Source organism: Muscardinus avellanarius (genome assembly GCF_963383645.1).
Source record: "Muscardinus avellanarius genome assembly, chromosome: X".
In the NCBI taxonomy this organism is placed as follows: domain Eukaryota; kingdom Metazoa; phylum Chordata; class Mammalia; order Rodentia; family Gliridae; genus Muscardinus; species Muscardinus avellanarius.
This window is the reverse complement of record NC_137792.1, coordinates 35,636,495-35,650,045: the sequence shown is the minus strand read 5'-3', so window position 1 is coordinate 35,650,045 and position 13,551 is coordinate 35,636,495.

Sequence of the window (13,551 nt, the reverse complement as noted above, 5' to 3'; positions counted from 1 at the left end):
GGAACTGCCTTTTCCCTACAATGATTGAGCCTTTCCTAGTAGGTTACTGAGAGGAACCTGGAACACTCTAAGAAAAATTTTGAGAGTTGTTTTACTCCAGTCCTGGGGAATAGTCTCAAATAGTTTTGGGAGCACTGCTGTGGAATTCTTGGACAGTGTTTCTCTCAGTGATGAGAGGCCCTCTTGCTTCTAGGTAGTGGTGCTTTTACACTGGTTTGCCAAAACTGATTGCTAAATTTTCAGAAAATTTGCAGGCTGGTTAGTATATATCGACAACTTAAAATCAACCATGGTAGAAATAAAGTTGGAAAATATTATAAATTGATCAGCTCCCTCTCCCCCTTTTTTGGTACTGGGGATTGAGTCCAGGAGAATTCTCCCTTTGAACAATACCCCCAGCCTTTTTTATCTTCTCATTTTTTTTAAAAAAAGACCTTACTAAAGTTGCTGAGGGTCTCACTAAGTTATGCTGTGCAATCCTCCTCTTTCAGTCTCGCAAGTGCTGGTATTACAGTTGTGCACTGCCACACCTGGCTCCCCTGCACATTTTTAAGACCAAATATTTAAGTTATTAAACATTTATCAGCATAGTACATACCCATTTTAGAGGAGACCACCATGCATTCAATACAAGGGCTGAGGGCTCAATACACCAGAGGTAATGACCTACAGAAGTTGCAGATTCCCCACAAACAGCTGTACAGCAACAATAAACACTGATGATGGTCAGAGGACCAAGGTACCCAGCCAATTAGAGCTGCAGTCAGGGGTAAGATGATCTTCCCTCCTCTTGGTAAGTTCTGGGAATTTCTATTGGCAGAGAAGGAAGTGAATATTTTGCAGAGACTGGAGACCTTAAGTCAAATTGCAAGTAGAAACAGGCAGGAAAACAGGAAAGCATGAGACAGAGGCTCATAGAATTAATATAATACAAATTGTTTAAAAACTTATTCTCTCAAATACAGTCCTTTCAATGTCATATGGCTACAAGTTCACCCAGGATTATTTAATTACCTATGGGAATGGGATTTTGTTTGACTTTGCCATTTAGTATTAATTACTGACTCAGGTCCTGTGAAGTTACCCATTAACTGATCTTTTCCAGTAACAATGAAATTTTTTCTATCCAATCATAAAGAAAATCCCAAAAGTTACCATTTTTTTAATTGTCCTATAGGTCATAAATCAGTTTTGGATCTGATAGCAATTGATTTTAATACCCTTTTAAAATGCTGATAGATACTCAAGCCACAACATGGTTCTTAGCAGTTTCTACTGTGTTACTAATTCCCTTATTAATAAGTTAATAAATTTTCAACATGTGTTCATACTATAATGCACATGAGTCATGCTTTTAGCTTTTTGAAAATTATACTTTGAGAGTGTAACCAGGCTTTAGTGAGGTCAAAGCAGTCCATCTCAGCTGATCCTGAGGATAAATTTAATTTGGAGCCTTTTCCTTTGAGAACTGCAAATGGGGGCAGCCCAACAGATTGATACAGTCTCTGCTTTTTATAATCCTATACTGGAGGCCTATATCCCCAAGGAATGCAAAAGACATTGCCAGGCTTGGTGAGATTATGGACTTCCCATAAATCATTAGTTTTGTAGACAGAATAGCTCTCATCAAATACAAATATTGATGTCTTCAGTATCATTAAGCTTAAATTTGTAGGGGGAGAAAGATTCCTGTATCTTTGACCTGCCTAATCTATCATCCAGTTTGTGTCTGGAAATGCTTTGAAAGATGGGGTGTCACACAGCCTCGAAAACCGATTGCTCTTTACAAACAGATTTACTTGGCCAGAGGAGCACCGAAAAATGTCTCCATTGTGCTTTGCCATTTTTATTGTAACCAATAGTTCCCTGGCAGCCACTTTAAGCACACAAACTGTGTCTACAACTCTGCTGTGACATTTGTAAGTCTCGGACATGGCAGAGAGCAAAGAAGCAAAGCTCGAAAAGACAGAACAGTGTTGTCTCCATCTTGCAATTTTTTTCTACAGGCTGATGAGAAGGACGAGTGGAATTCACTGAAATCTGCTAAAGCCTTCTACATAGATCTGCTAATGCCTTCCACATGGTGAGCATTTAGCTCTTATTCTGTTTTTTCTTCTCTTTTTTAATTAAAAATAATTTTATTGTGGTACTAGGAAATGAAGCAACCAGATTAGGCAGATCTATGTATGAATATCATGTAATGCATTACAAAGTGGTCTTTTAACCAGTCGATTATCATTGACCATAAACTCCCACCATTTCTAAGGATAATTGGGAAGAAGTACTATATCCTAACACCTCAAATTGCATCACAGATATAAAAGGAAGCCACCCAAAGCCCATTAAAATTCATGGGAAAGTCATTGGGAGGGACATTATTTAACCTCTGACATCCACCCCAGCCCTTTTATTTTTTTGCTGAGGGTCTCACTAAGTGGCCAAGAGTAGTCTCAAACCTATAATCCTCTGTCTCAGTCTCTCAACTGCTGGAATTACAAGTGTGCACCACCATAGCTGGCTCAGTGTTTTTCTTTTTCATGAACATCCTGAGAAATGGTATATAGCAACAAAATCCCTGAAAATGTGCCATTCAGACCTGGGTGACAGTGACTCCCAGTTCACATGCTCTTGAGATCCAACTTAAAAATAAATGCAGTATTGTGTGTTGAGTTTATGTCTAAAAATGCCTTGAACAGGAAGCTTGCCTCATGGATGACTTCAACAGCAACCAGATTCTGTGAAAAATCTCCACCTGTGAGCTTAGTTCCCTGTAGTTTCCGTCTCCCGCAGACAGGCATAGTTCAGTCTCCATTGTGCATGAAGCACAGATTATCTCTTTTTGAATTTCATTACAAAAACTTGGAAACCAAGATACTGTGTAAAAGGATGCTTTGTTTTGAGAAACTGTTATGGATTCCCTGCATGTGCTGGTCAATATGGAATGGTGCCCAGGATCCCCGAGTCTAGGGTCTGGCATAGTGGAAAGTTCTGATTAGCACACAATTTCTGGTGAGTTGACCCAGGGTAAAGAATACTAAACATTGCTGCTGTCTCTACTGCTGGGCTACATGGATACATGAGACCTGATATACTAAAATCTATAGCCCAGGCTTGGGAATCCACTTTGCTGAGATCCCCAAAGCTTTTTGAATCAGTGTTTTCTTACCAACTCACCATGCCTTCCTGGCACTGTCCCTCACATTCCAGTGGTGCCCAGAGCTGACTACTCCAGAGATACAAACAGCTGTCATGATCCTACTAAGCACTAGCAACTAGATTAGGCAGATCTATGTAAGAATATCATATAATGCCATTCAATTATGATTGACCATAAGTCTCCACCATTCCTAAGGATAATTGGGAAGAAGTGTTACATCTTTACATCTGAAATTACATCACAGGTATAAAAGGAAGCAATCCAAAACCTATTAAAAATCATGGAAAAGTCATTGGGAGAAGCATCTCATCAGTCGATTAGTCTACAGGTGAAAAAAATGTAAAATAGTTATGTCTGCAGCAAAGAAATGCTGTGACTTTCCTTTTTTATTTATGCCATGTCTGAACTGATTGCTGCTAAAAGTAATAAAATATCTAAAAGTTATTAATAAAGTACTTTTTGCTACTTTAAATTCAATTCATAACTTCAACTGAAAACTTATTTGCACCAGCATTTATGATAAAATCTAGATGATGGGAGATTTTCCTCCTTCAGAAGCTGATACAATAATGGAATCTTAGTTTTCACCCTCAGATCAACCAGTTCCTTAATTCTGAGATTTTGTACCACAATATAAAATATTTCAGCATAATTTATTTTTTACTGGTGCATTGCAGTCAAACATCTTAATGGAGCATAAGACGGTAGAGGCATACATGCACATATCACTCATTTAGCCCTTCCCCAATTCCCACCCCATTCTCTCCCCCTCCCTCTTTCTCAAGTTTGGCTTAGTGATTGACTTTGATGTGTGTGTGAATGTACATCATGTACATTAGGGAATCTTCCTCTTTTCCCCCTCCATCCCCTGCAGTTAAGTCATCTTATTTGCTCATCTATGGTTTCTCCTTCTTCATCTAGAGTTCCTCCTATAACTCTTTCTGTCCCTAGCATCTGCATATTAGGGAGAGCATCCAATTGTTTACTTTTTGTGACTGACTAATCTCACTTAGCATAATGTTCTCCAGTTCCATCCATTTCCCTGCAAATTAGGTGATTTTGTTCTTCTTTATGGCTAAAATTCCATTGTGTACATATCTCATTGTCTTGTAATTCATTCATTTGTTGATAGATATCCTGGCTGGCTCCATAGTTTGAAAATTGTGAATCATGGGGATATGAACATAGAGAAACATGCATTAGTTTGATAGTTTGATTTCCATTCTTTGGGTAGATACCCAGACGTGGTATGTATTGCTTGATCAAATGGTAGATTTGTTCCCATTCTTCTGAGGATCCTCCATACTGTTTTCCAAAGTAGTTGCACAAATTTGCAATCCCACCAACAATGTTTTAGAGTTCCCACTTCTCCACATCCCCGCCAGCATTTGTTGTTGTTTGTGTTTTGAATGATTGCCATTCTGATTGGAGTTAGGTGAAATTTCAGGGTTACTTTTTTATACAATTTGTTCCAGACTTTGCACTTTTTATCAGTGTTTAAAATCATACACAAACCCACATGTCAGCAAATGAATACTTTTTTATTTAAAAATACTTTGTTTCCTGACGTGGAAAAACAGGAATACATATTTGATTCAAACATTATCAATTTTCTGTCACAATCTGTAAATTTTTATTAAAGAATAAGGTTAATACACTATCTAGTTATATTAATATAAAATTTGCTCATGTTTTTCTAGTGAATGGTGTTTTGATAATAAATTAATAAATGGAGGCAAGAAGTATTATCTGGTTCCTTCTGAAGATCTAAGGAATTTCCAGTAAAGATGTAGTAGGGTAGGATCCAGGAGGAAGCTCACCAAGTGCTGTGTGCATGTATGTCCCTATCACTCTGAACATCCTTATGATGTATGATTATAATGTGCCAATAAAATATTTTAAAAATAAAAATATTTCTTGATAGAATACCTGGAGCCAAAATTATTTTGTGCAAAAACGAGTAACAAGATTTGAAGGGGGTCTTTTGCTTTTAGAAGGAGCAAAACAGTCATTTCTTAGTTGTATACTGCAGCAGCAGACTTTTCCTTTCCAACACAGTGAAACAACCTATTTATTTGTCACAATTTCTCACATTTTATTAAGGGAAAAAGTCATCAGTGTGGGCAATACATTTTTAAAAGGTCAAATATAATATTTTCTACAGAGACTGAGCTATTCAGCCATTTCCAGATAATTTTGAGATTAAAACACTTTGGCTACCCCAGGGCTTACCTACATTAAAAGGTTTTTATTTTTAAAATCCTGTAAAGCTTATTACTCTTTCTTTATAAACTTGTTTACTTCACCTTTAGTCCTTTCCTCTGCTATTTTGAGAAGTGATAAAAAGAACAATAGAGTCATTGCTACAAAAATTTTTATCAACATTTGGAAAAGATTCACTTAACCATTTAAAAAGAATATCAAATAAGCAATTACTCTCTACAACATTTTTAAATATAAGACCAGGCTTTGCATTCAATGAAAACTATTATAAAAATATTTTCTTTTTTTCCACTTAGGGAATTATGGTTTGCATGTTTAAATGAGCTGGGCATGGTGGCACATACTTGTAATATTAGTTCTTGGGAAGCTGAGACAGGAGGATTGAATGTTTGAGACCAACCTCAGCAAATTAGTGCGGTCCTGTTTAAAAATAGAATACAGCTTGGGGTCTAGCTTAAAAGAACATCCCTGGGTTCAATCCCCAGTATCAATAATAAAGAACAATAAATGAGATCAAATGACAGTTTTATTCAGTCCAAAAGGAGAGAGAATAGTAAATGACAGCAAATAATGGAAAAGTTGAAATATAATATCTAGAAATTCATTATTTTTACTTATTAAAATAAGATATTTTGTAATAATAAAAGAATATGATGTGATATATTAAATAATCACAATTCTAATGATACTTCTAAGCCTTTTCTAAAGATGTTGTGTATAAATACATACCTAGAGAGGTCACTTTTATTTTTTTATTTTTTATTTTTTATTGGTGAACTGTATTAATACATAATAATGGGGTAAAAAAAAAAACTTGTGTAGATATACATGCACACATTGTCCAGTTAAGCTCCTCCACAGTCCCCTCCCCATTCCCTCCCCATCCCTCCTTCCCATGCTTGGCTTAGTGGTTGACATCTAATACTATAGCAATTTATCCAAAATTAACAATGATAATTTCACATAACAGATTCGTTTGTCTGATATCAAGCTTTTGATCACTTAGAGATAACATTTCAATATATCTTTTTCCTTTCTTGCTTATAGAGGATTTTTTCCTTTTTTTAAGGTGAAACTATCATACATTTATTTATTAATTTTTCAAAAAAAATCTATCCTAACATGAAATATGAACTCTAAATACCCAAAACAACCTCAAAAAAGAACAAATCTAGAAGATGTACATTTTCTGATTTCAAACCGTATAAAGCTAGAATAATTGAAACTGTGTAGTATTGCTATAAAGACAGATATATAAACCAGTGGAGTAAAATAAAAAGCCTAGAAATAAATTCTTCCATATATGGTCAAGTTATTTTTGACAAGGTTTCCAAGAACATTTGGTGAAGGAAATAATAATCTTTTCACTAAATATTGTTGAAAAATAATAAGTACATGAAAAAGAATAAAATTGGACCCTTACCTAACACCATATACAAATATTAACTCAACATAAATAAAAGACCTAAATGTAAATCTTAAGACTATAAACTTTTAGAAGAAAACATGGGTCATAAAACTTCACAACACTGAAATTGGCAGTGATTTCTTGAGTATTATTTCAAAGTCACAGGCAACAAAAGAATAAACAAACTTCCTAAAAAATAAAAAAAATGTATATCCGAAGACAATGTAAACAGAGTTAAAAGTTACTGATAGGATGGGATAAAATATTTCCCAATGTTATATCTGAAGGTATATTAATATTCCAAATACAAATCCTAAATATTAGCAACAATAAAAGCAAACAATACAATTTAGAAATAGGTAAAAGACTAAAATAAATAATGAATCTCCAAAGATAACCAATTTTAGTTGTCTGCTGGACGGAAAATCTTGTTTCTCTGGTTCTGGTGTGTGTTACCTATTTCTTCTTTGTAGTTAATCTCTTTGAGTATTTTCTCTAGCTCTGGTTTTGAAGACATAAATTCCTTCAGTTTCTGTTTGTCATGGAAACTTCTTATTTCCCCATCTAATTTGATAGAAAGTTTTTCTGGGTAGGAAATTTTTGGCTGGAAGTTGTTTTCTTTCACAGTTTGGAATATGTTACTCCAAACCCTTCTGGCTTTCATGACTTGGTTTGGGAAGTCTTGAGTAATTCTAACTGATTTGTCTCTAAATGTCACTTGGCCTTTTGTTTTTGTTGCCTTTAAGATTCTCTACTTGGCTTCCACATTGTCATTTTGACAATTATGTGGCGTGGGGAACCTCTTCTCTGATCCTGTCTAACGGGAGTTCTATAAGTTTCCTGGACCTGTGTATCGACCTCTTTGTCAATGTTTGGAAAATGTTCTGCTATTATTTCTTTGAAGAGATTATTGATCCCTTTGGTTTCACCTTCTTTTCCCTCCTCTATTCCGATTAATCTTTGGTTAGCTCTCTTAAAATGGGCCCATATTTCCTCAATGTCAGATTCCTGTTGTCAGATTTTTTTTCTTTTCTTTTTTTTTGTAAGCTTAAGCAATTTTATTTTTTTAATTTTTTATTGGTGCATTATGTTCATACATCATATTGGGGCAAAAAACGTGTGTAGATACATGTACACATCTCTGATTCAACCCCTACCCAACTCCAACCCCATTCCCTCCCCATTACTCGGCTAAGTGGTTGACCTCGATATGTTTAAGAACATTGTGTGTTTTAGAGATTTTCCTCTTCCCCCCTCCTTTCTCCTCCTTTAGGTTGTCATGTCTGCTCCTGTATAGGATTTCCTTTTTCATCTAGAGTTCCTCCTATGACCCATTTCTCCCTCTCACATATTAGGGAAAGACTCTGATTTCTTATTTTGTGTGACTGACTAATCTCACTTAACATAATATCCTCCAGTTCCATCCATTTCCCTGAAAATGATGTCAAATCTACCATTTGATCCAGCGATACCACTTCTGGATATCTACCCAAAAGATAGGAAGCCAAACTACCAAACTAATGCATGTGTATCTATTGTCATAGCTGCACAATTCACCATAGCCAAACTATGGAACCAGCCAAGATGTCCATCAACAGATGAATGGATTACAAAACTGTGGGATATGTACTCAATGGAATTTTACTCAGCCATTAAAAAAAAACTCAATTACATCATTTTCAGAATTTTTTTCTAAGTTAGAAATTATGCATTTGTTTTTGGAGTGATCATCTTCTAGGAGTGAGATTCTATTCTCCATGTGGTCTAATCGATTGTTTATACTTTGAATTGAGGCCTTTACCTCAATGGTTGCATCCTTTATTTCTTTTAGACTCTCTAAATTCTTTTAGAAGGTCCTGTATTATTTCTACAGTTATATTCCTGATTTGATCTTCTGGAGGTTTCTGAATTTCTGTGTTATCAGGTTCTGATAGCATGGGGTTATGAGCATTCATTGCTCTATTGTTCCTCTTTACCATCATTTCAGAATTTTGTGCCTTCCCTGGGTCACTACGACTTAACTTAGGGTGCTCTGGATCTTGAGTCTGTGGTGCTCTGGATCTTGAGTCTGTGGTAATCTCAGCCGCCATTACTCTTTTACTGGGTTGTATCACAGTCTCAGACCCAGAGAGTTAATTGAGGCTGCGCGAGACCGTGGGGGTGCCAGGCTGGGCATTTTCCCATGGGGAGCTGCGACTAGGGTGTGGTATTTCTGCCACCACTACTCCTTCACTGGGTTGGACTGCAAAATCTCAGACCCAAGGAGATTATCAAAGCTGCACATGTCCCTGGGAGTGCAGCACAGGGATTTCTCTAAAGGGCCGCAATTTTAGCCACGGTTATTATACGCACTGATCAGGAGCTATCACGGGGCGTGGTGAACTCACTGTTGCTTCTGGCAATATGGCACCACTACCACGCCCTCGGCTGTGAGGCTGGTATATTTCTTTTCTGGTTTTGAGCTCCATTTTGAGACTCTGGAAGGCATGATGAGCTTGGCCACTGGGAGTTTTAGGCGTTCTTTGTGCCAAAAGAAGTGCTGAATTACAAGTGAATGATCCGCAGCTGCTCACTTCAGCTCCTTGTTTACCTTTCCTCTCTGGAGCCTGGTGCTGTGAGGGAAGATGGTGCCAGCGTGGCTCCGCCACCACATTGCAGGCTTGATTTCTTTTCTGGTCTCGGTTGTTCTTCCAGTCTTTTTTTCCTCTGTTCCTTATGTTTATATTTTTTATTTCTCTGTTGCTAGTGTTTTCTGGCTATGAAAAGTGCTGATTTTGTGGCAATAGAGATCGAGTTTTAGCAGGACTCGTAAATGCTGCTTTTCTCAGTCGCCATCTTCCCAGAAGTCCCGGTTTATTTCTCATTAGATGAGAGGTCACTTTTAATTATAACAGGTTTCTGTTGATATAAAAGAAATGCTGACAATTTTCATAAAACAGCCCAGGAGAGATGGATACCTTGTCTAATATGCAGGACAATGTGTAATGTCCCTGTTTATTTATGTTTTAGTTGTGATTCTCACATTAAACAGATGAACTATGAGACAAGCATTAATGTAGAAATGTAGTTATGCACTTCTTATGACATTTCAGTCAAAGGCAGACTGCTTATACAGGAGTTCCATGAGATTATAATGGAATTGAAAATTCCTATCACCTAATCGCATTGTAGATATCATAATATCCCAGTGCAACACATTACTCAAGTGATTGTGGTAATGCTTGTTAAACAAACATACTGTATAGCCAGTTGGATAAAAGTAAAGCACAGTTCTATACAGTACATAACACTTGAGAAGAATAAATTACTATGTACAAGTTTATGTATTTACTGTTCTTTTTATTATTATTTCAGAATGCACTCCTTCTACTTGTTAAAAAATGTCTACTATAAAACAGTATACTGTGTTATGCCTGTAGCAACCCTTCATAACTCATTTTGACCACATCTCTTGATAGCATGAAGAGGCCACATTGAGTGACTGAACTATAACTATCCTGGTTTGTGCAATAAACTCTGTGGTGTTCACACATCAATAGAATCACGTAACAACATGTTTCTCAGAATGTTTTCAAATTGTTAAGTGAGGCATGATTGTAGTTTGCTTGGTAGATGATCCTAGGACAAACCAGTAGAAGAGTGGGCAATGGTAAGCAGATTTGTCGATCTAGTAGCCACCATGCAGAGACAGATAAATTCTAAAAACCTGAATAGGATGTGTGCTACAGAACTATCCCACCTGTTATGGTTTTGATTTAAAATGTCCCCCAGACTTCAAAAGACAGCCATGTTGGAGGTGAGGCTTGGTTGATGAAGAGGGGTTCTTGGGTGTGGCCTTAGGGACTATACATAGTCACCCCTTCTCTCTCTCTCTCTCTCTCTCTCTCTCGCTCTCGCTCTCGCTCTCTCTCTCTCTCTCTCTCTCTCTCTCTCTGACATCCTGCCTCTGTTATGTGAAAGCAGAGACTTTGCTCTCTTTCTATTACCTATGCCATACCCTGAGCTCCATAGACTTCACCTGGCCCATGATCCCTCTGAAATATCCAGAACTGTGGAAAAATTAATTTTTCCTTCATCTAAGTTGTGGTGGTCAGGTGTTTTGGGTCACAGTGATAATAATGCTGGCTGACACACTACCCAAGGGACAAGGGGGCTGACATCTGTACACATTGACTCATCCCATTAGTACTTACCTAAGAGCTGCTGAGGCAGGAATCATTGTTATGGATATGGTATGAGCCTCAAAGACCCACATGCTAAAGCCTTGGTTACCAGCCTGTAGCACTACTGGGAGATGGTAGAGTCTTTAGGAGGTGGGGCCTATTGGAAGCAAGTTAGGTAATTGGGGTTATTCCCTTGAAGGAGCTATTGGGACCCTGGTCTCTTCTCTCTTTCTTGCTTCCTAGCTACCATCAGGTAAAAGATTTGGTCCACCATGCACTCCCCTCCATGATGTACTACTGCTTTGTAAACAGCCACTAAAAGAAAAAAGATAACCAGCCTCTGAAACCATGAGCCAAAATAAATATTTCCTCCTTTTAAGTTATTTATCTCAGATATTTTGTCATAGCGTCAGAAATCTCACTGATACAGGCATTCATTCCCTAGCATAGTAGGCCTTATGTGCTCCAGAACTGGCAGCTAAGGCTGAGACAAGAGGATCGCAGTTCCTAGCCAGCCTCAGCTACTTAGTGAGGCCCTTTGTAACTCAGTGAGATCCTGTTTCAAAATAAAGAATAAAGAAATAGGGTGTAGCTCAGAGGTAGAATGCCCCTGGGTTCCATCTCCAGTACTGAACAAAAAACTGGCAGCCAGAGGAAGCCTTAAGAGATGCAGCTAGGCCAGCTAGCTCACACTGAGTCTCTCCAGGTTGCTGTAACAAATGACCATAAACAAGGTGGCTCAAATATAACAGAAATGTATTCTTTCACAGTCCTGGAGGCCAGTAGTCCCATTCCCACTCTGGAGACACTAGGAGAGAATCCTTCTTTGCAATTTCTGGCTTCTGGTAGCTCCAAGATTTTCTTGGTATTCCTTGGTTGTGGTTGCTTCACTTTATTATTTTTTTTCTTTTCTCTTTGCATTACCTGATCTTCCATGTCTTAGTGCCTTCTCTTCCTTTAGAAGGATACTTTTTATTGGCAAAGCCCATCTTAAATCTGAGATTATCTAATCTCAAATCTTTATTATTATTTCATCTCTCATCTTTACATTTGCAAAGATAATCTTTGCAAAGGACATCACATTCACACATTCTAAGTGTTAGGACATTGGCATGTCTTTGGGGGGACTACTATTTAATCCATTGCAGGTGGTATGGATAAGGATATATGAGCAGGATGCTGATGGTATCTCCTGCAGTCTAGTAATTCTTAGCAACCATAATGAACAATTTTCTTTACCATTTCATTCCTCACCCTCCAGAACAAACCATTTGCTGTATTAACTATTGACTTTGGTTCCCATTCTTTCATACATTTTCATGAAATAAATACTCTCCTTATACAGAACAATGAGTTTCTTGGATATTTTTAGACATAAATTGATGTTTAAAATAGACAGGGATGAGAAGCCTTTGCACTTATAATAAAACTTTTTGTAAACAAAATATGGTTTATAATACTGGTTTGTAATATAGGTTTATAAATATGGTTTATAATATTGACCTATCTCTCCATATCGTATATCCATATCTGTATCCATATCTGTATATATACAGTCACTGCATAAAGGCAAAATCAGAAAAATTTGTGTAATAAAAGGTAATGTTTGGGGATAAAAATATCAGGCTGCATGTCACATAATAATTTAACTGCAACCCCCAAATGTTCACATTAAGGATTGCAGCAAGTCAGGAGAACTGTTAAGCTGCACTCAATGGGCCAATCATTAGTTGGGGCCTATGCCTTGCATAGTAGATGTTTTTCCAGGTTTTCCACAGTCTGAAAAATTAAAATAATCTCCTCAGCAAATGGAACAGCTAGCAGGAAGATCCCCAGCATTGCTGCTGCTGTTCATGAGCAGGTGCTTATCAGTTTTTGCCAGGTGTTGGAATAGTTTTTCCAGATCAGAAAGGTTTATGCTATGGTTATAGCTTCGGCTCCTCACTCATTGCTATTGTATTATTTCTTTAAAAGGGTCCCTTTGGATGGCAGTAGGGAAGGATTCAATGTTGATTACCACTCTGAGACACAATATAGGTGAATAAGCTGAGAAACACTATGGAACATTCTGGAAAGTGGGCTGTGAGGTAAAGGATGGGAAGCAAACTGGGTTGTGAGACACAGGAGGGGAAAGCCAGGGATGGTGGCACACACCTGTAATCCCAATACTTGGGAGGCTGAAACATGAGATTCAAGAATAACCTCAGCCAAGCCTGGCATAGTTGTGCACGCTTGTAATCCCAGCATTAGGGAGGCTGAGACTGGAGGATTGTGATTCACAGACAGCCTCAGCTACTTAGTGAGGCCCTTTGCAACCCAGTGAGAACCTGTTTCAAAATAAAAAATAAAAAATAAAAAATAAAAAATAGGGCTGAGGGTGTAGTTTGTAGGTGGAATGCTCCTGGGTTCCATATCCAGTACCTACCCCTAAAAAACTGAATAGCCTCAGCCATCAACTCAGGTAGACTTTCAGCAACTTAGTGAGACTTTGTTTCAAAATAAAAAAAAATAAAAAGGCCTGGCATGTAGATCAAAGGTAGAATGCCCTTGGGTTCAATCATCCATGTAAAAACAAAGAAGCATATGCTCACAAAGAAGGC